The 23,866-nt window shown below is 43.5% G+C and overlaps 1 pseudogene; it reads right to left on the bottom strand.

The window, feature by feature from the left end:
- Window positions 1–6,754: 6,754 nt before the first annotated feature.
- Window positions 6,755–10,880, bottom strand: LOC116629058 (annotated as a pseudogene).
- Between the last annotated feature and the right edge of the window lie 12,986 nt (window positions 10,881–23,866).

The following is a 23,866-nucleotide window of genomic DNA, read 5'->3' on the forward strand; positions in this document are numbered from 1 at the left end:
GCGAACTCAGACTTCCGTGTTTTTGTGGCTCGGGGCGTAACCGTTGCTTTGGCTAATTGGCCCAGACCGTTTTCTATCCCCCCTCCTCTCTAGGAGAAACGTAGGGAAGGCTGATAGATGTCCCCCAATCTAAATGGTTTCCTCCCCCCACTCCTTTTGTGCTGTGAACTTTATCCTTAGAGGCCACCGTGTCCCCCCCACCCACCTCCCCCGCCGCCGCCGCCGCTCACCGGCCCGGGTCGCGCCTCTTGCTCAGGGTCTTCTGCCAACAGAGGCTCCGTGTGCCCTACGATGCCGACTATAAGCCACTAGAGGGCACCATCCTCACGCGCTGCGCTGGAGCCGTGCTAGGAAGGCGGCGGGCTGGGTCCGGTGTGGTCCCTGTCCTAAACTTGACCTTGGGACCCGCAACTGCCTGTGGTGGAGGAGGTCCCTCTTCCTGACCAAGTGGGGTCTTTCACAGGGTGCTCCGGATCCCATACCCTCAGAAATCTCATTCAAACTATCCTCCCCCTTCTCGCTTGTTTCTCAACCTCTCTGAATAGATTGACTCCCACCAGCTTTTAAACATCTTCAAGTAAACTTTATCTTGGAGAAAAAAAATCTCTAACACCAAGTTCCTCTCCGCTGTTCACCTCTATCTCTCAGGGCACCCCCCACGCCCACCCCAACCAACTGGTGGTTTGCTAATCCTCAATCCTCTTCCACCCTCTCCTCTCCCCGTTTCAGAAGCTCATCCTTGTCTTATTTGATCTCTTTAGATTTGACACACTCTCCCTTCCTCCAAACTCTATCCCACCTTGGCTAGGTCTTGGTTTTAAGACTTCCACTGCTCTGGCTGTTCCTTCCTCTTCTTCAGGAATTTTCTTCCTTTGCCAACTCTTTCCATGTCCCCGGTCCCAGCATTCTGTCTTTAGGCCTCCTCACTTTCCTCAACCTCCCAGAACCCATTTATGTGCATAGAGCCAAAGCCCACCTCCACCTCTCTACTACCACCATTTATTGCTCACTAATCCTGATGATGACCACATTTTCATCTCCAGTCAAAATTTCTCTTTTAAGCTACAGACCCATGTCTTCATTTTGCCAGACTAACAGGGGCTGCTTGGAATAATGTTGAGAAAGCAGTCTCCGGGCTATTCCGTTGAGGATGGTGGGCAATATTTGTCTCCTATATAGCAATGCTTGACCTCCAGACAGCTGGTGCTTCTCTTTCAAGGCTTGTCTGAGATTGAAAAATGTCCTTACCTTGTGCTTAACTAAAGATGCAGCCGCTGAATCTAAACATCCCTTCTCCTTCCACCATCCTATTGAGGGAACCTGGCCACATGATCTGAACCTCTATCTTAGTCCTGGCTGGTTGGCCTGGGACAGGACACCTGATCCAAAGCTACAAAACTGGGGTGGCAATGGGATGACCAGAGCCTTCTTTTGAGATTTTTAGGACTGGAACACTGAAAGAAATGTTCTAGTTAAATATGGAGAGCTCAGCTGAAAAGTCACATAAATTAGGGGAGGGGGCATGTGAAAGATAAGCAATCTGAGGCAGCGAGCTGAGTAGAAGGAGGAAGAAAGAGGTGAGGGTCAGAGCCCCAGAATGTCCCCATTTCAGTTTTTCAAGAAACCTAGCAGTCTTCTCTGCCCTTGATTTCTGAACACAGGTTTTTCTGTATTCTTTCAGTAGCTGCTTCACCTTGAGCCAGTCCAGAACTGTAGCTAATTGGTGAAGTAGAGGGCCAAAAAGCACAGAAAGAACAGACGGGCAGCAGAGAGGGCTGGCAGGGTTGAGCAGGCCTCCCTGATGGACTGACAGAAGCTGGGGGGGTTAGTGGCTGGTGGTGATGGTGGCGGAAGCAGAGGCTGAGGTCCCCATGGGGAACTTACCACTTCTGTTGCTGAGAATCTCCTCATCCCACCTACCCCTGGATCTTAGGCAGGTTGGTCAGCAATGGCTCTAGAAGTCTGTTTTTCGAAAGTATCACAAGGCTTGTGGCATGGGGTAATACCCAAAGACACAGCAGCGTGAACATTTATTGACTGTCTGTTTTGTGTCAGGAACAGAGGTGGTTTCTGGGGAGATCGAGGTGAATGATATGGTCCCTGCCCTCAAGGAGCTCACAGTCCCTCAGAGAACACAAACATCTACATGTAACACAGGGTGAAAATACTAAAGTAGAAGTATGTACAAAATGCTACAAGAATTTAAGAGAAGGAATCATTAGTTCTGCATTTGATGGGGGTGGGAAGGAGACAGGGAGACTTTCAAAGGGGAAGTGACTTTTGACCTGGACCTTGAAGGATGAGTAGGAGTTTGTCAGAGTCGAGGGGTTTGCATTCTGGGGACAGAGAGCAAAGGCTCAGGGATATATAAGCACATGGTGTATAGGAAGACTTGTGGTATTGCACTATGTGGGGTGGGGGTGGCCGTGTTAGGGGCAGCAGACAATAGGGAAAAGGCAGGTGAGGGCCAAAATGTGAAGGGCCTTGAATGTCATGATTAGGAGCTTGGACTTCATCCTGAGGACACTGTGGACCCAAAAAGGTTTTTAATCAGGGAGTTGTGTGATCAGAGCTGCCTTAGGAAGGAAAACTGGAGGCTGTATAGAGGTTGTCTGCAGGGAGGAGAGAGTAGAGAAGGTCAATCACAGGATGGCCTGGTCTCAGCTGTGTCCGACACTCTCTACAGTATCCTGGAGCTAGGATGGGAACGTGTGTAGGTCATAAATTATAACTGATTAGAATGCCATACTCAAAGAAAGCTGATGAATCCAGGCATGTTATTATCAACATGGAAGGTCAGTGGTTCTATTGATATGCCATGGGATGCTGTATTCATTCATTCATTCATTCATTCTTCATTCATTCATTCAGCAAATATGCATTGACTATCACTCCAGACTAAGTGCAGCACTGGGTACCATGATGAGAAAGCAGGTGTGGCCCTTGCTGTCATGGAATCTTTCAGTGAATAAGGGAGACAGCTATTAATCAGATAATTTCATGACCGAGTACATGAGTTTCCCACTTGGAAGGAAAAGAATATGTTCTGTGAGTACATAACAAGGAATTCACCCTGGCCTCAGCTTGAGCGAGATGTGAAGGACTGTTGGGAGTTCACCCGAGGAAGGCAGGAGGTTTCAGGAAAGGGAGCAGAATGTGGCAAGGCCCTGTGGCCCAAGAGAGCATGGTATGGCTGACAAAGTGGGAACCTGAGTGTGAGAGGAACTGCTGGGAGAGACAGGGACCAAGCCATGGGAACTTGTTTTGTCGGGGTCAAGCTTAAGATAAAGTATTTGTCAGTGTCTGGCTGGCTTAGTCGGGAGAGCATGCAACTCTTGATTGCAGGGTTGTTTGAGCCCCATGTTGGGAGTGGAGCCTACTTAAAGAAATGATTTCTAAAAAAAAAAAAGATAAAGTATTTGTTTGAGGAGAACAGGTCAGTTAACTAAGAATGACATAGAGGTTGGGGGGAAAGTGGAAAATCTGAATTGCAGAATCAAGATCCAAGAAAATCTCATAGGTCTAAATGAAAAGTGCTGGAATTCAAAGAAATAACCAGTGTTGGCGAGGATGTGGAGAAAAAGGAACCCTCCTGCACTGTTGGTGGGACTAAAAATTGATACAGCAACTGTTGAAAACAGTATGGAGATTCCTCAAAAAATTGAAAAACTATATGATCCAATAATTCCACTACTGGGTATTTACCCAAAGAAAACAAAAAGATTGAAAAGATCTATGCACCCCTGTGTTTACTGCAGCATTATTTACAATAGTCAAGATATGGAAGCAACCCAAGTGTCCATGAATAGATGAACAGATAAAGAAGATGTGGTGTGTACAACACACACACACAGACACACACACACACACACAGAGAGAGAGAGAGAGAGAGAGAGAGAGAGAGAGAGAGAGGAATATTACAGAGCCATAAAGAAGGATGAGATTTTTGCCAGTTGTGATAACATTAATGAACCTAGAGGGTATTTTATGCCAAGTGAAATAAGTTAGACTGAGAAAGACAAACACTATATGATTTCACTCATATGTGGAATCTAAATAACAAATGAATAAACAAACAAACAAAAAGCAGAATCAGACCTATAAATACAGAGAACAAACTGTGGTTGCCAGGGGGATGAGGGGATGGGCAAAATGGGTGAGGGGCAATGGGAGACATAGGCTTCCAGTTATGGAATGAATAAGTTAGGGGAATAAGAAGGAAAATGGAGGGAATATAGTCAATGATATTGTAATAGCGATGTTTGGTGGCAGGTGGTAGACAACTTGTGAGCAGAGCATGTAGAGAAGTTGAGACACTATGTTGCACATCTGAAATGAATGTAACATTGTGGGTCAACTGTACCCAAAAACATTTTTTTAAAAGTGATAGAGTTCAACACATGTGAAGTTCTACAGTTAGGTTAAAATTTTTAATTGACTTTCAAAGATTTATGTTTAAGATGTTTATCTCTGCATATCTATAATAGTGAAAAAATGTGGAAAACGAACTCTCACTATAGGAAAATGTTTATATATCCTATGTATACAAAATTGGGTTCAAATGCTAGCTTCTCCATTTACTAGCCATGTCATTAACAAGTTACACAACCTCTTTATGCCTCAGTTTCCTTATCTAGCTATCTTCCTTATCTAGCTACATAAGCACTACACAAGTCTTAGTTGTTATTATTATTACCTACTAATATTATGTTTCCAAATGTGTGTAATGTCAGAAAATGCTCAGTATATGGTTGGCTCTTGAATAACATGGGTGTTATAACTTCCCCGTGCAGCTGAAAATCCACATATCACTTTTGACTCCCCAAAACTTACTTACTAGTAGAACCTGTGGTTGACCAGAAGCCCTACTGATAACATAATCAGTTAACACATATTTTGTATTATATGCTCTATTCTTATAAAAAGTAAGCTAAAGAAAAGAAAATATTATTAATTATAAGAAAGATAAAATATATTTATAGTGCTGGACTATATTTATTGAAAAAAATCCATATGTAAGTGGACCCACGCAGTTCAAACCTGTGTTATTCAAGGGTCAACTGTATAATGTTTAGTGGGAACAAAATCTACATTATGAAGTTTAATCCCCTTTTGTTACACACCATGTGGGTTTATATATATATATATATTTTTTAAAGATTTTATTTATTTATTTGACAGAGAGACACAGTGAGAGAGGGAACAGAAGCAGCGGGAGTGGGAGAGGGAGAAGCAGGCTTCCCGCGGAGCAGGGAGCCCGACGCGGGGCTCGATCCCAGGACTCCAGGATCATGACCTGAGCCGAAGGCAGACGCTTAACGACTGAGCCACCCAGGCGCCCCTGTGGGTTTATATTTTTGTATAGTGTGTAGCTTCTGCTTTGTCAGCTTGGGGTATAAAATATGGTCATGTCTCCAGTGAACCCAGCAGAGGCCCTATCTCACTCAGCATGAAAATGTTCTTTTCTTTTTCAGTGATCCCCTTCTTGTGATGTACTTAAGGCTCCTCTGCCCACTTTATTCAGACTAAAGAATACGTGCCTTGTGGAGAGTGCCCTGGAGAATCTTATTAGTCCATTGTGGGCTGGATTTGCTTCTTCCAACACTGGTGTCTAGTGACCACTCCCTGGGGCCATCCCTGGCTATGGATCACAGCTGGTTAGGGGATAGTTCTCACTGTGCTGGGAAGAGGAGATTTCTTCTCATGGTTCTGTGCCAATAATGGCCTGGGCTCCCAGGGTTTCCGTTTCTTAGTGTGCCCTCATACACAGTATTCTCAAACCCATGGTGCCTGGGTGACTGCTGCAGTAGAGCATTCCTGTCTAGGCCACGTGTTATGTCTAAACTAAAACACCAACACTTTGGTAATCTGGGTTCCTATATAAGACTAACTGACTCATCAGAGATGTTGAAAACTAGTGAAGCCAAGAAGAAGTAGTTGGGGTCTTGATTTCTTTTCTCCTATGAAGCTTCTAGGCTCCCTCTCAGATTGGCTCACCTACTTTCCAGTGACATTTGGCTTTACTAGCAGCGGGGTGAGATGGGCAGCCTTTGTCAGGAAACATGTTCCATGACGAAGAACACTGTTGCCTTATGATGGGCGCCTCTGCCTTACATCTGCAAAACTAAAAGAAACTGTCCATGTGATTGTTTCCAGAGCAAAAATGTGTCCCAAGATGACTTGTTAGACATCGAAGTGGCTGGCAACTTTTAACTTGCAGATTTTCTTGCTAACAAAAAATTTTAAATTCTGTCTCATCAGGGACACTGCTGCATATTCATGAAAAAGAAATTGACTGGAAAGAGCTGTACCACAGTATTAACCGTGCTTACCTCTGGGTGGTGGGATTCCAGTGGCCTGTTTTCTTTTTAATATATTTTGTTTTGTTTTCCAGATTTTTGACAATGAATATGTATTACTTTCACAATTAGAGTCATAGATTCTGCCAATACATTTATTTAAAAAAAAAAACATAGTCATTTGAACGGATACCAGATGGGGACATCTGTGTGAATTTTTACCCCTAGACCCATCCCAGTTATTCCAAATGACAAGCCCACTTTCTGCAGGCAGATATGGGTCTCCCATGCTACCACTGAGAGGTCAGTGGGTCTGTTATATAAGGGTTGCATATGGCAGCAAAGAGGGAGGTTTCGCATTAGCCTTTGTGTTGGGCTCTGCCTCTGAGCTCCAAGCCCTTCAACCGCTCCTCTACATATTCTGCCATTGGGAGGTATGGATGAGATCCCCAAGACTACTGTTTGGAGATTTGCTTGAAGGACTCACAGAACTCAGAAAAGCTGTTATATTCATAGGTACGGTTACTTAGAGGGAAAGGATACCACAAAGGAAACCTGCAAAGGAAAAAGGTGTATAGGGTGCAGTTCGGGAGAAACCAGGTGTGAGCTTCTAGTTGTCCTCATCCAGTGGAGTTGCACGGATACCACTCAATCCCCCCAGCAGTGATTCATAACAACACACATGAAGTGTTGCCAACTTGAGCCTTGGTGTGCACGGTTTGAGGGGTCAGTCACGTAGGCATAGAGTGCTTGTGTAACTGACCTTAGCTACTCAGTCTCCAGCCTCCCCAGAGTATGGCCCTGGATCCCAGGCAAACAAAAATAGGCATTTACCATATATCACATTGTTAACATAGACGGTCATGGCCCTGGGCCCCAGGTATGCAAAGATACTCTTCTTAGGTAGGATATTCCAAGGGCTTACAGGTTCTCTCTCCATAACTGGTTAAGGACGAATCCTTTCTTTCTTCCTTTCTTTTCTTTCTTTTTTTAAATTTTATTTATTTATTTGAGAGAGAGAGAGAGAGAGGACATGCGGCATGTGAGCACAAGCAGGGGAAGGGGTGGAGAGAGAGGGAGAAGCAGACTCCCCACTGAGCAGGAGCCCAGGGAATGGGGGCTCCATCCCAGTAAGAGTGAGTCCTTTCTTTGAAATGTGCAGAGTTTGAACACCCCAAGCCTGCCTAGTTAACATTTTACTGCACAGGAGATGAGGTTTTACAAGCTTGGGCCTAGTTCACTTTTGTCTGAATCTCTTGGATACTTAGAGTTTTCCTATTTTTCACCCCTTTTCTAGATCATGGGGCAAAGCCTGGTTTTGTTCTCCTCATGACTTTATACACTCTCTGAGGGCCTGGTGGAGGCAGGATTCCACGTAGGACCTTCGGTTAGCTTGACATTCTCATGGTAAATATTTTATATCTCTGAAGCTGTGTCCCTGCTCTTGTCTTCCCACATGTCTCTGTGAGACCCCTGGAGATGGGCTGCATTGGCTATGTGTCTGCTTGGGTTAGGGTTTGGACAAGTGATGGCCTATACTGGGTGCCACAGCTCTGCCCACACAGTCCCGTGTCCCTCCCACAGCTCTGCCCACACAGCCCCGTATCCCTCCCACAGTTCTGCCCACACAGTCCCGTGTCCCTCCCACAGCTCTGCCCACACAGTCCCGTGTCCCTCCAAACCTGGGCCCAGTTCCTTTCTCCTAGCATGCCTTGTGATGAATGCCACTATCTTGTAAAGTAACTTACTCCCTGCTGGGTACAAATCTTTAACATACATGAAAGTGCTGTGTGAGGTTGATCAGAAGTTTTTTTTTTTTAATAAGTATGCAGATGCCATTTATTTGGTTCATAAGTACAATATAGTCGTAATTGAGTTTTACGAAACATCAAATATAAATAACCCAAAACTGTAACAATACACAAAAAATGGCTTCGTACACAGACACGCCAAGCAGTACAAGCTGAAAACTTGAGTAAAATTAACATTGTTTTACATGAATATACATAGTGCCAGCTAACATTTAAAAACAAGTTTCAGTGCATAGCACTTGATACTTTTTTGAATCTGTTTCAGTCAGTTAAGATTATGAAAATGGTTAGATCTAGGCTAAAAAAAAAAATTCTTCTAACCAAAAATAAAGGCATACTATTTATAACCGAGTATCAACTTTACTAAACTAATATATTTTAAAACTGTTAAATGATACCTAAGGGTATTGACATTAAAAGGCCACATGCATTGGGTTGTTTCATCTCATGACTGGTCAGGCATACACTTTGTTCAAAGGGTTTTAAAACTATATTCCTACTTTCAATACAGCATACTGCAATGTTTCTAATTGTTCTAGCAAAATGAATGCTTTTTCAAAGGGAGCAGAATCATCTTTAAGTCACTGGTGTCAATTTTTTCCCTTTGGAACAGAGCACATGACAAATAATCTGGTTCTGCCCAGATGATCTACTACAGCAAGAGGGTTCTGTTTAGAGGCATTTCTGTTCAATCTAAACCTATAACATCATCAGGCTCTTCTGTCTGTTTTTTTTTTTTTTTTTTTTAAAGATTTTATTTATTTATTTATTGGAGAGCGAGCGAGAGAGAAACAGCATGAGAGAGGAGAGGGTCAGAGGGAGAAGCAGGCTCCCCACTGAGCCGGGAGCCCGATGTGGGACTCGATCCCAGGACCCTGGGATCATGACCTGAGCCGAAGGCAGTCGCTTAACCAACTGAGCCACCCAGGCACCCTCTTCTGTCTGTTCTGTATGTGACCTCTCTGCACTGATATTCTTTTTCTCATCTAATTTCCTCTCTCGACTTCTCTCTTCTTCACTGATGTCAACAGCATCTGAAGGACCTTCTTCATCTGAATCAACCATGAGCACATCATCTTGCTCTTGTGCAGTGGATGTGGGTGTGGAAGGCTGAGCTCCAATGTCACTGCCATTGGTTATGCTTTTGGCAGCATCTTCAGCTTGTTTGGGCCCCATGTTTTCTGGGGTATCACCAACAACTTCAAATTCAACACCCTTCCCTAGGTCCTCACTATGAGGGGCGTTGCTCAATGAAGCATAGTCCTGAAGGAAGTCATCTGCTTGAAGCAGGCTCCCATTTCCAATTCCAAATTCTGACAGCTTTTTGTGATTATTAGCTTCTGTCTCTCCCTCTTCTGAAGATATTAGGATTGTTCCTCTCCCGTCTTCAATGTGGACATCTGGTGCTACCATAGCAAAATTTTCTTTTACTATCTTATCCTGTAATGTGAGGAAAAACAGTCACCTCTGGCTTGCTGGCACGTAATGTAACAATTAGGGTTGGGAGGATCTGGTGCACAAGGCACAAGAAACTTCTTTCTAGGGTTTGGTTGATTATTCAAACAAATTGTTCTACACTGGTCTATTTTTCCTGAAAATATCTTGAATCCCTCTAATACTATTAACCCTGCAATCACTGCATTAGTTGTAGAGATGGCAGGAATAATGTCCCCTGCCATTGATTTTATATCAAATCTGCTCTTCATATTCACACTGAAAATATGCATCCTGAGGTTTGCAGCAGAGGTGACAAAAAGCATTGCAGATGGGTCATCCTTGTCCCATATGAGCTCAGCTCCATCCCCTTTTTCTGCTAAATTAACTCTCGAAGTCTCAGTGCTCTTTGAAAAAAGATGTGCATAGCTCTTTACATCTAGAACCTGCTGGTCTTTCAGACCTAACTGGGGTTCATTTTGTTGATCTGATGCATTGGTTTCTTGTCCTTGACTTTGTACTTCAACCCTGTCCAATGGAGGCTTCCTTTTCCACCATAGTTTGTCCATTGTCGAGAGATACTGGGTATCATCTTTAAAAAGTGTGGTAAAAAGTTTAACCAGATCATAGCCCATTCCTTAGTGGAAATATGTTTAATGTCACCATCTTCATTAGATACTCTGGCTCTGGCTTCAGCTTCCACTGGTTCCCAGGAAGCTTCAGGTCAGCTCTGTCAGGGGCTACTTCTTGATCAGCATCTTCTTCTCCAAACAGCTGGTTGAACAAATACTTTACCCAAACGATGCAACAAATAGGTTCTGAAGGTATATTGTGAATTTTACAGCCAGGAAAATTTCTCTGAGTAGGTTTGGGCTGACATTTATAACACTCAGTTACACCCTTTTTGATGGTCATTACTTGCCCAAGGTAACCCACTTTCAAGAAGAACATCAGCTGCCAGACACATCCTATTAACATGGTTGTGGGCAGCTCTGTTGTCTAAAGCATTCATAGCCAATATTCAACAATATAAATTGTTGAAAAAATTCCACATTATAGTCAGGGTTCATGATGCTGTTGGGTAAAACTGCAGTACACTTTCTTTGGCAACCTGGGCCTTTGAACTTCCAACACGTTTCTTTTGAAACAAAAGCTGTCTGTTGAGGTTGCTAACATTGATAGTATCCAGGTCGTAGTGGGAGAAGCTGGTGAGCACGTGGCTTTTGAGGAGCTCGCAGCCACCCACATCCACCAACAGCACCTGGCCCCTGGCCACGGCCTTGACCGGCTCCTGGGGCCTGATCACAAATTGCTTTTTGAGAGGGACAGAGAGACAGAGTGAGTGCGAGCGTGTGTGAGCAGGGAGGGGAGGGGCAGGGGAGAGGGAGAGAGAGAATCTTAAGCAGGTTCTATGCCCAGTGTGGAGCCTGACTCACAACCCTGAGATCATGACCTGAGCCAAAACCAAGAGTCAGACACTTAACTGACTGAACCCCCCAGGGGCCCCCTGATCATGTTTTAATGAAAGAACTGGGAGGTAGTCATTAAGAAAATATTAGGCAGTATCGCATTTTGGGAAGAATTACAGCTTTGAATTCAAACAGGGCTGAATTTGAATCCTTGCTTAGCTATTTCCTAGTTCTATGAACTTGAGCAAGTTGTTTGCTTTCTGAATTTTTTCATCTATAAAATGGGATTATTAAAATTGGCTGTGGTTATGATTAGAAATAACATATGCGAAGTGGCTAGCCCAGTATCTGGCATATGGTAGGCTGCAGTGAATAGTAGTTACTACTACTATTATTTTGCCATGATAACAGAGTAGGCATTTCTAGATCAAAGAAGGTAGTTTCATCTGGGACACATGTTCATTTGGAGCATTCCACTCTAAGATTCTAAGATGTGTGTGTGTGTTTGTGTGTATTCATGTGAGTGTGTATGATTGAACATTAGCAGTTTTTCCAAAGATGGTGGTCAGGAGGGCAAAGAGTCTGGAAAATATGTCATATGAAGGAAATGGGGGTATTTAACTTGGAAAAAAGAAAGCTTAGCTTGCACTGCCTTTAAATATTTGCTAGTTATCATTTAGAAGCAGAAGTAGACACGTGTGGTGTAGAGATCCAAAGGAGCTCCCAATAGGTAAACTCTAGGAAGGCCAGACCCTGCAAGAAACCATTCTGGCTGTCTAACAACTAGAGCTGCCCAGTAGCAGAGTGGGTTGTCTCAGCGTTGTCCTGGCCCTGGAATTATGCGTTGGCAGATGTGTGATTTGTGTGTACACAGAAATTTCCACTTTGGATGGGAGCCTGGCTGAGAATGAACTCCAAGGCTCCATGTCTTTAGTGGTTGTCTTGCTCATTTTTCTTGTTACGATCCTGCAGGAGGCACCACTCACAAAAGGCCCCTTGATATTAAATACCATTATAACTTTGAAGGAACTGCAAATGCTCACGGAATGTGGAAAGTGAAGTCTTCTTCCCTTATACCTAGTTGTCTCCCGAGAATGAAATTTCAACTTGGTTTAGGAGAGAGTGTCGCAGCAAGTGTTTCTTTTCAGAATGATTAAAGTCTCTGGGCCTATCCGGACTCATTCATTTTAACTATTCCATTTCCCAAGAATATCATCTCATTACTTTTTCAATGACCCAATATTTTCTGTACAAGCGAATGAGTCCAGAAAGTCATTTGAGCCATTGATTATTTTTGGTGACCTTCTGATCTGTTCTGAATCCCTTTTCTTTTAATTTCCATTTATGTCCTCCTGTCTTGTCATCTGTTCTGAGCTGAAAATAGTAACTTGGCATGACCTTATTATCTACCATTTAAGATTTTATGGTCTTTGGTTAAATCTCATCTTAATAAGTGTTGCTATGATAGACTGTAGTTGTTTTGTTTTGTTTTTTTTGTTGTTAAGGCAGCACTTTGCAGCTCAAATCTGTTACCACAGGACTGATTTTACCACTCTTCTGTAAATATGCCAAAATTTCACTTCATCTTTTTGATAAGAGCTGGCTTCAAAGTCAGCCTTAAGAAGGCATACCTATTTGCTTAGAAACAAAGAACACTCCTATTTGAACCTGTCTCCAAATCTGTTTGTGAAAAAATTTGATTTACATGGGATTTAAAATGCCACTGGGCAGGGCAACATACTAAGTGGTGTTAGTTAGATCTTAAGGTGGCTGAAGTGATCCGTTCCTTTGCTAGGAGTACATTTTAATGTGGGAGAAGAGATAGGGCAATAGGATAACTCTGGGCACTTATTTGGCCAAACAGTATTCTTTTAGCAAATATTTATGGAATGCCTGGGTATGATTTGGCAGTAGGATATGGAAATACACACCAAAAAGACACAATAGTTGACTTCAAGGACCCCCTGTGCAGGGGAATGGGGCTGTACATTAAGACACATGGGAAAACATAGAAATGCAAGTTTCAGAGCCTAGAAGACAGACTTCAGATTTTAAGAAGAACAGGATCTGGGTGGCCCAAAGTTGCTTTTATACTCAGAAGTGGGGAGAATGAAGACAAAGTGGTAGAAAAGAATAATTTTCCTCCAGTTCTCTTGGATTTTTTCACTGAGGAGTAACAGTTTTAGACTTTTTAAAAAGATTTATTTATTTATTTATTTGACACAGAGAGAGAGAGAGAGAGAGAGGGTGGGGGGAGAGTGTACAAGCAGGGGGAGCAGCAGAGGGAGAGGAAGAAGCAGGCTTCCCGCTGACAGGGAGCCCGATGTGGGGCTCAATTCTAGGGTCCTGGGATCATGACCTGAGCAGAAGGCAGACGTTTAACCGACTGAGCCACCCAGGCACCCCCTCTTTAGATTTTTTTTAAAGATTTACTTATTTGAGAGAGAGAGAGAGAGAGACAAAGAGCAAGAGCAAGCACAGCGGGGATGGGGAGAGGGAGGGAGAATCGCAAGCAGACTCCCCACTGAGCATGGAGCTGTCATGGGGCTCAATCTTACAACCTTGAGATCATGACCTGAGCTAAAACCAAGAGTCAGAGTCTTAACCGACTGCGCCACCCAGGCTCCCCTAGATTTTTAATTATCTATTATGTTCTATCTGATTGGGCATTACTCAAAACCCATGCAGTCCTTTGAGGTTTGGGCAGGACTTCTGATGTCCTCAGAGCCTGTGTTTGTTGGCAAATCCAGTTTAAGAGAACAGACATCGGCAGGAAAGGAAAAGACTCCCCTTTCTTCACGGCTAAAGCCCTTCTCCGTGTCACCAAGTCCTTTTAATGTTTCCAGGCCCAGGTCACATTCCACCTTCCCCGACACCATCTCTGAACACCCAGCTGGACTTGAGCTCTGCTTAGCTGCAGTGCATTCAAGCATCATTCTCCAAAGCTCTTCTGTTGTGCTTGGTACTCCCTGCCTGGCATTGGGAGCTGTCCATTCCTATTTAGGGTGGAGGTTGGCCATGATCATGTCACCTTCATCACTCTCAAATAGTGGGAGAAAAACTACAAGGTGACGATGCTGAGGATATCAGAAAAGACAACATTCAGACCTGCCCTCCGTCAAGGGCTTGTAATCTAGTACAGTTTCTCTCCAAATGAGGTTGGCTGGTATTAACTGAGATCTATGAATTCTATAAGAATTGTGTTTTTCTTTCAATAATAATAAAGTATTTTTATCAACTATAAGGACTGAAATTATATTTTGCAATGATAATTTGCTACTGATAGATATTTCAAAGAATAAGAATGAAGCTTAATACCCATGTATGTAACATAATAAAATAAAATTAAAAAAAAAAGAATGAAGCTTAAATTGAGGTTTTGTAGATAACCTCTGGGGTCAAGAGACTATCATTTCTCCAAAAGAAGTCCTTATATTACTCAAGTTTGAAGGACGTTGGTTTAGTTGATTTCATTCATTCATTCATTCAATAAACATTTATTGTATGCCTATGTGTTATGTGCCAGGCACTGTGTCAGGCACATGAACAAGTGGTTAAGACATGTTCTAGGCTCCAGAATCCTAAGTGCTGTTACTGACTTACCGAGTAACACCTTCCACATGGGCCAAACCATCAATTTCTCTATGCTTTGCTTTCTCCATCAATACAATAAAGGTAAGAGTATCTTACCTATTTCTGTCTCTGCAGAGGTGTAGAAAAGCACTCTGGGATTAAAAAAAAAAACCCTACAAAAAATTACTTGTATCCAAACTTGGTGTTTCCAAGTCAGCTGCAAGTGCTAAATCCACATTTCTTCCTACCTCCCGCTAGTCTCAGTGGGAGGGATCTGGGGCCCATGGAAGGTCTCAACTAGCTCTAGCAGAAGTGGGTTCTACACTGCAGAGCAGGTTTTTCACAAGAGCTATTTTCAGATTTGTTTATGCTGTCACCGACCTCCAGTTTCACATTTCACAAACTCCCATGGGGCTGAGGAGTTACTCCCTAGGAATCTTCTCTGCTTTAGCAGGAACTCAAGGGCAGCGTGCTCATGGGTCTGGTGTTTAAAGAACAATCTGTCACAAAGCTAAGGGGCTTTTTACTCATTCTAACACTGAACACTAAATAAATGCCAGACTAGACGGAGACATAACCTGGGACCTTTTTACACAGAGTTAATATGAATAGCCATTAAAGTGGCACATTTGCAAACTCACACCCACTGAATCAGTTCTTGTTAAATATGCCTAACTATCAGCATTCAGTGGCAATGCAGGACTACAGCAAGGACTACAGCATGACACTTGGACATGTCAGAGTCGATCTCTAACAGGGCCACTGCCCTGCGAGGCCTCTACTCCTGGAGTAGCAGGTGGGATGAATTCCTTTTTAAATATTCTGACAGATGTGGATATAGGATCATTCACTCCAGTTGTGCAAGTTTTTCTGATCCCGAGCATCATAACCAGCAGTTTCCAAAGCCTCCATGCCTGGAGCTAGACCTCCGGAGTAACTAAAATACATCATTTGTGGACACAGTGGTAGACACTGGGTGGTCCTATCAGTGGCTGCTCTGTGTGGAGCAAGAACTGCTAGGGACTTTGGGTGGGGGTGGGGGTCATCAGACTTTTATTTATTCAGCCAGTATTTATTGAGGGTCTACGTTGTGCCAGACACCACACTACATGCCAGAGAAACAGGTGGATCAGAGACAGTCCCCGCCTTGTAGAAGCTTATGTCCAGGTGGAGAGCTTGGACAAGCGAAAAGAGGCAATTCTGATAAAGGGCAGTCGGAGTGATACAGGCTGCCTGACCCAGTCTTGGACGGTCAGAAAAGGCTTATTGGAGCGTGGGTGTTCAAACTGAGAGCCTGAGGATGTATAGGAGTTAATAGGTCAGTTTGAGGGAATGGTAAAGTGTGCCATGTCCCAAGGTGTGGACAGCATGTCAGGTTGGAAACTTATTTTATCTTTATTGTTTTAAAGATTTATTTATATATATGAGAGAGAGAGAGGGAGAGAGAGAATGAGAATCCCAAGAAGACTCCCTGCTGAGTGAGGAGCCTCACGCAGGGCTTGATCCCTGAGATCATGACCTGAGGTGAACCCCAAAGTCACACACTTAAGCAACTGAGCCATCCAGGTGCCCCTGGAAACTTATTTTAGATTGGCTGGTCAGAGAGTACAAGATGGTAGGATAAGAAATGAGATAGAAGGAATGAAATCCTTGATTACATTGCCTCCTAGTTATTTTTCCCTGCACTCCTTCCCCCCAAAAGACATGGCAGGTACATCTGTGTGAGTGTGTGTGTGTGTGTGCGTGCACACGCACAATAAAAAAAAACACAAAACCTCAAGTAACCTTTTCAAATGAAATGTTTAGTTTGCTTGGTTGGAGGCTATTTAGAAGTGAAGTGATGATCTCTTTGCTTGCTCCAAGTCAGGTTGGGGAAAACATCACCTGTGAGGCTAGTTATCACAGGGGCTGTGACCTGGTATTTGCCAAGCTTCCAAATTCTCAACCAAAAATTCAGTTTTTAAAGAAAGAAAATTACCATTTCTATACCTCTGTATAGAAACAGAAGGAACTATGCTGGAGGGATGCTAGGAGCCAGCCTCATATGTGAATGCAAGAGCAATGGGAGGCATGGTGATAATAATGCAGATGGGCCTGAATTCCAACCTGGACCTGAGGCCAAGGGTGGGTGTGAATGTGACTTTGGGGCCTCTTGGCAAAGAAATGATTAGCAGGGAGGTTTTACTGTACAAATATTATAAATAAAAAATTACATTCTATTTTCTTTCTCTCTGATTAGAAAAGACACATGTTCAGTATAGATGATTTAGAAAAATATAAAGGGAATTAAAGGTTACCCATAACGTTCATCCAGAGGCAACCATCGATAACAGTAAGTGCATTTATGTTTGGTCACATTTAAGTGTAGGTGTGTTTTAAAAACAAAATTGGGAACCATATACTTTATGTACTGTTTTCTGACTTGCTTTTTCACCTAAACTGTATTAGGAATATTCCACATATCTTTATGGATTCTTTGATGACCTGATATGTAGTGGATGTATGGCATTCTGTTATATACTATAATCCAGCCAATTAATGATTTTTTGGACTTTCAGGGTATTTCCAAATTTTGACTCTTATTTATTTTCTTGTGATGAATATCCTTTTTATTAATCTTTCTGCACATTCCTTAGCCTTTTCTTTTTTTTTTTAAGATTTTATTTATTTATTTGACAGAGAGAGACACAGCGAGAGAGGGAACACAAGCAGGGAGAGTGTGAGAGGGAGAAGCAGGCTTCCCGCTGAGCAGGGAGCCTGATGCTGGACTCGATCCCAGGACCCTGGGATCATGACCTGAGCGGAAGGCAGACGCTTAATGACTGAGCCACCCAGGTGCCCCTCCTCAGCCTTTTCTTAAGACAGTACTAGAAGCAGAGTTACTGGATCAAAGAATGTGGTTTTTTAAAACTTTTATTACTAAATTATTGTTCAGAAAGTTCATGCCACATGGCATGTTCAGCCAGGTGTAAGAGAATCCTCAACAACACTGCATGTTATTAAAGTTTGTTTCACTGGTTTGTTTCTGTTAGAAATAACATGCAATGATGGGTCTGTGCACTGGGTATGAGGAGCTAGGATTTGAGGTCTAAAGATTCCAGACCCTACTTTTTTACAACACACTCTAAATTAACTGCTAGATGTGAAAGTGCTTCGTTAACTCTACGAGACACACAAATACAAGGATATGACTGTGGTTGTCGTGTCCAGCTGAGTCGGGTCGAGCAAAGCTGCTGCTGAGATGCAGTCTGGTGTAGTAGAAAGAGTACTGACTTGTACCAAGTCTTTGCTCCAGTATTTACTAGGTGTGTGATTATGTAAGTCAGCTTAAAATGCTATTAAAGATTAGGTGGCTTAAACAATAGACATTTATTTCTTACAGTTCTAGAGGCTGGGAGATCCAAGGTGTTGGGCTGATCCAATTCCTGATGAGAGCTCTCTTCTTGTTTTGTGGGGGGGCTGCCTTCTTGCTGAGCCCTCATGTGGCTGTCTCCTATCTCTTCTTGTGAGGGTACCAATCCCATTCATGAGGGCTCCACCATCATGCCAAATTCCCTTCTAAAAGTCTCACCTCCTACTATCATCACATTGGGGGTTAAGGGCTTCAACATATGAATTTTGGGGAGACACAAACATTTAATCCATACTGGTAAACTTGGGCAATTTATTTAACACCCAGAGGCTCAGTTCCTTCATTTGTGAACTGGGAGAATAATGCCCACTCAGAGGGTTTTTGTAAAAATTACATTATATAATGTGTGTACATGTAACAGGTACTCAATCAAAGAGAGTTATCAGCCCTAATTACCAATAGGTAATCACTTTTTATGTTTCTGGATATTACTTAGAGGGATAATCTGTTTAGAAACAAAAGTGGAGTCCAACCCTGCACAAAGCCTTTAAAAATTATTGAGAAATGTATACACACACACACACACACACACACTTAGCTGATATAAGAACAATAAAGGGGAAAGGGATTTCAGCCTTTGTTGAAGGTGTACTGTTTTAGGTTCCTGGACCTAATTCCTGTGTGTGTGTGTGTGTGTGTGTGTGTGTGTGTGTGTGGTGGGGGGAGAGGGCGGGAGGCCTCCCACAGAACACCAAGAAATTGTTGGGACACCAGGAGGGTGTCCAAGAATTCAGCTTAATTCTGACATTATCTACCTGGAGATAGCATCAGATTCCACAGGCTAAGGGGTCAGTCCTATAAGACTGGCTCCCCCCACCTGCACGCCCCTCCACCCCAGGGGTGGGTGGTCAGATGACAGACGCACGTGCTGGTTGTCACCTGGACTTCTGACTGACTGGCTGTAAATCAGAGGCTCCCATGACCTCCTCTTTGCGTTTGATTAATTTGGTAGAGTGGCTCACAGAACTCAGAGAAATATTTTACTTCCTAGATGACTGTTTTATTATAAAAGGAACTGCCAGATGGAAGAGATGCCCAGGGCAAGGTGTGGGGAAGAGGTGTGGAGCTTCCACTTTCTTGAATCTCCACGTGTTCACCAGCCTGTAGGCTCTCCAAACCCTATCCTTTTGGGATTTTACGGAGGCTTCATTCCACAGGCATGACTGATGAACTCACTGGCCATTGGGGATTGAGCCAAGCTCCACTACTTCTCCTCTCCCCGGAGGTCAGGGGGATTGAACTAAAGATTCCAAACCTCTCCTCACCACGTTGGTTCCTCTGCCAACCAGGCCCTATCCTTAGGTGGCCAAGGGGCATTCCGGAAGTCACCACATTAACGTAACAAAAAAAGCCTTGATCACTCTTATCACTTAAGAAATTCCTAGGGTTGGGGCACCTGGGTGGCTCAGTCGGTTGGGCAGCTACCTTCGGCTCAGGTCATGATCCCAGGGTCCTGGGATCGAGCCCCGCATCGGGCTCCCTGCTCAGCAGGGAGCCTGCTTCTCCCTCTCCCTCTGCCTGCCGCTCTGCCTACTTGTGCTCTCTCTCAAGTAAGTAAATAAAAATCTTAAAAAAAAAAAAAAAAAATTCCTAGGGTTTTAGAAGCTCTGTGCCAGAAACAGGAGCAAGACCAAATATGTATTTCTTATTATAAATCACAATATCACATGTACCCTGGGGTGTAGTGAGGGTCCAGTGGTTGATTATCATTGTCATTTCTCCAATGACTCCTGTGTTTTGCTTTAGTATTTTTTTAAAGACACTGAAGAAATCTAGAACTCTGAGGGTTCAGTCTAATCCTTGGCGAACACTGCTCACGGGCACACAAAGCAACATGATTTCAGTTTCTACATTCATTTTCATATTCATTTTCAATGACCCTGATTTAAAAATTCCTTCCTAGAACTTCATTTGGGCCTTACCTCTGACCTGATTCAGTGCTCAATGTCCAGACTCTCTCCTTTGCCCCTTTCCCCGTCCACTCACCCGCTGCCGCTTCTCCTTGCTTTCCTGATGCCTCAGCTGCAGCTAACTCCAGAAACATTTTTCCTCTTTAAGTCTCTGCTCCACAGGCCGCCCTCTTCCCCTCATCATTTCTCATTTCTCACCGCGAAAATCTCTCCTCTCTCTCTTTATGGCTTCCTGAGACCTGAAAATAGAAGTAATTTAAATTTGGCAATTATGACGACAATGAAACACCTTTTGTGAAAAGTAGAGTTTAAAATGCAGGGGTTTGCTGCTCTGGAAACCTTACTCTCTTTCTGCCTTCATTTTGTGGACACCCCTGCGGGGTGCTTCTAAGGGCACTCCTGACCCACTTGCTGAAACCCGAACAGGCAAAGAAAGGGTGACTTCTCCACCTGCAGGGGTGAGGTGGGGTCAGCCAGAGGTACGAGGTTCAGGTTCAGCCTAGCCTCTTCTACCTAAAATGAGCTTCCTAGCCCCCCTGTGGAATCTTTGCCCTCCCACACTCCACACCCTGCACCCGGACTGTTCCTTGCTCCAGTCACGTGGTGGCATTAGGTCGCTGGAATCACGGAGTGGGGGGGTTGAGGGTGTAATTTCTCCTCTGCCAACGACGAGATGAGTCACCTCCTATGGGCTGCTCATGGCAACCTTCTTCTCCATCCTTGAAGCTGGGCCTCCTGAGGTCTTCACCCCCTCTGTTATGAAGTGCCTTGAGCTCTCCAAAAGTCAGCAGCAAATGTATTAGTGCATATTAACATCCTACTTTCCTGGCACACAACTAGGCTACCACTTAAACAACCGGCTCCAAATCTGCTAAAATCGGGTTTCAGGAGGAGGACATGGGAAGCATGTAATGTGGAGCCCATCTCCCGACAGGTGCCATCTGTTCTCATTAGAGTGATCTAGCAGCTTCAGCTGGGGAGGGAGGGGCCTCCAGATGCTCAGAAGGAAGCCTGCTCGTGCATTATCCTTTCAGAGACTTTACTTTTATGTTTGGTTTAGTTTTGTTTTTGTCTGGCAGGCTGAAAGAGAGCCTATCCTACTTTCCAAGAGAACAATTGCTCCAACATTGTAAGAAATTAAGTCCCTGGGGGAAAAAAATCTCATTTGAGAGGGCTTGTAATGGCTCCTTGACCACATGCTGTGCTGCCCGATTTATAACAGAGAAATATTACGCAAGTTGGGAACCGAAGTTGGTGTGCGCAGCCATTGCTTAAAAAGGGATGGATGCTTCTTGGGGATAGTGATCCTCCCCCACGCCCCCCAGCATTTATTCAGTCTGTAGAAAATCTGTCTGCCAGGCTCCCACTCCTCCAGTCAAGGAAGAGCTAGGCCCATTCATTGTCCTCTGCATGCAGAAAGTGATAATAATTCCTCTGAGACTTAACGGGGCTCAGGAGAATGTGATTGAAGTCCCGCTGGTGATTGGAACTGCCTTTTATGCATCTGTGCAGGGTTATCCATTTCACAGTTGTTTTCTATTGCCAGCCTGTGGGGATGCCCACTGAGTCAAAAATACATGACCACGAAGGTAGGCCTTTTGGAGGTGTCTTAGATCACATTTTGGGAAAAGCAGGGGAAATAACATGAGCATTTGGCCTCAAATTTGAAATGATCTTTTCCCAGATCTTTTATTAAAGACTTTGCCTGCAAGGTCGATCTGAGAACTAAAGCATGACCCCAGGTCTCCCGCATATCTTCCTCCTCCCTTGGGGTCTCTTTCCTGCCTGTCCCCTCCACCTCTTCCCAGGCTGCTCTTCTGCCTCCCGTCAAGTGCTTGGTTTGTGTCTCATGTCCCGTCCGCTGATTCCTGTTAAAATGTTAGCCCATGTTAGGACAGCCTCAAGGGGGGATATTTGCATTTTAATAGGTAGCTTGAATATGGAAGAGCTTCAGACTAAAGCAGTGAATCCTCACGGGGGAAGAGAAAGGCAATTTTGGATGGGGTGAGGGTGTGTGAGATCTGAAACAGGATCAAATCCTACTGTGTATGTTCTAAGATGCATTGATGTAGCCTCTGAGCAGAAGTCAAAGACTGAATGAAAGGTGTTTCTTTCTGTTCCTAACCCTGGGAACAAACAGGGGGTGCTGTGGGAGCACCATCAGCAGTGACCGTACTATTGTGAGTTCAGATTTAGCAAATAAAAGTACAAGACGCCCAGCTATGTGTGCATGTCCAATAAACAATGAATACCTTTTTTTTTTAGCATGAATATGTCCCATGTGATACTTGGGACATATTTATGCAAAAAAATTCTTGTTTATCTGAATTCAGATTTAACTGGGTATCCTGTAGGTTATGTGGCAGCCCACTACCACACTAGCCTGTTGTTAAAAAATAATTTCTAAAAGAGATAAAATCATAACTCTTATACAAACATAAAATAAACATGTGCCAAAGGCTTTTATTTTATTTTATTTTTTTGGAGGGGGGTATGAGGGGTAGAGGTAGAGGGAGAGAGAAAGAGAATCTTAAGTAGGCTCCATATGCAGAGCCTGACACGAGGCTTGATCTCACAATCCTGAGATCATGACCTGAGCTGAAATCAAGAGTTGGATGCTTGGGGCACCTGGGTGGCGCAGTTGGTTAAGTGTCCAGCTCTTGGTTTTGGCCCAGGTTGTGATCTCAGGGTCCTAAGGTGGAGCCCCTTGTCAGGCTCTGTGCATAGTGCTGTGCTCAGTGCTGCTCAGCATAGAGTCTGCTTAAGACTCTCTCTCTCTCTAAAATAAATAAATAAATCTTTAAAAAAAAAAGAGTTGGATGCTTAACAGACTGAGCCACCCAGATGCCCCTGTCAAAGGTTTTTTTTTTTTTTTAACTCATTGATTAATGAGAGAACCAGTAAGATGTGACAATTGGTTCAAAAGAGAATTCAGCACCCACATAGACACACACATACATACAGACAATCAGAAAATGCTGAAATGAATTAGTTAATAGAGGCAAAGCTAGCCATATTCATAGGGCAACAATCAATTGCACATTGGGCAAAATTAATTTGCATTTCTCTGGACAAGAGACTTGGGCATTACTCTCAGTTTTCTACAATTTGCGATAGCTATAAAACAGGTCAAAGATAATGAAGGCACAGAAAACTAGGAAAGGTGTGTTAGAATATCCAGTACTCACTTTTGCCTATTTTAAAGTCTTTTACAATTTCTCCTGACAGTATCATGATCTTTCCTATCTCAGGGCCTTTGCACATGACGGTTCCTTAGTAATCTTGTATTTGTCGTTGATTATCTCAAAGATCATTACCTCTGGGAATTGCTTTCTGACCCTCAATCTGGGTTAGATTCATGCTTTACAACATAGGAGCACGTGTCTTTCATTAGAGCATTTATGTCAGTTTTGAATTTGTGCTTTTTACGGAGGTCTATAATTCCTTGCAGGAGCTAGCCTCTGTTCTCATCAGCTTCCTCTTTAATAATTATGCTCTGGTTGTACTTTTCTTCTTTCTGTTACTTGACCATAACAAGTTCTTCCCTGCCACAGGGACTTTGCACCTGCTGTTCTCTGTGCCTGGAATTTTTTTTCTCTTGGCTTTTGCATGGCATGTTTCTTTTTCATCGCTCAGGCCTCAGTCTGAATACCACAGAAGCCTATCCTGATCATCTTATCTAAAGATGTTTCCCTCCCCACCCTTACTTTCTATCCCAATGGAACCTTAGCACAAATCAGAATCCCCTCACAGGCTTGTTAAAACACAGATTGCTGGGGTCTATGCCCAGGGTTGTGATTCAGTAGGTCTGGGGAGAGGCATGAGGACCTGTGTTTTAATAAGTTCTTGGGTGATGCTGCTGCTGGTTTGTGCACCACTCCTGGAGAAACAATGCTCTGATTATTTTCTTTCAAAACATAACATTATTTCCTCCCTTTTACTGATTTTCTTTCTGTCTCCCACACAACTGAAAGCTCCACATGGGGAGGGCACATTGATGACACTATTCTCTGCTTTA

This window comes from Phoca vitulina, unplaced genomic scaffold (genome assembly GCF_004348235.1).
Source record: "Phoca vitulina isolate PV1807 unplaced genomic scaffold, GSC_HSeal_1.0 scaffold3, whole genome shotgun sequence".
NCBI lineage: Eukaryota > Metazoa > Chordata > Mammalia > Carnivora > Phocidae > Phoca > Phoca vitulina.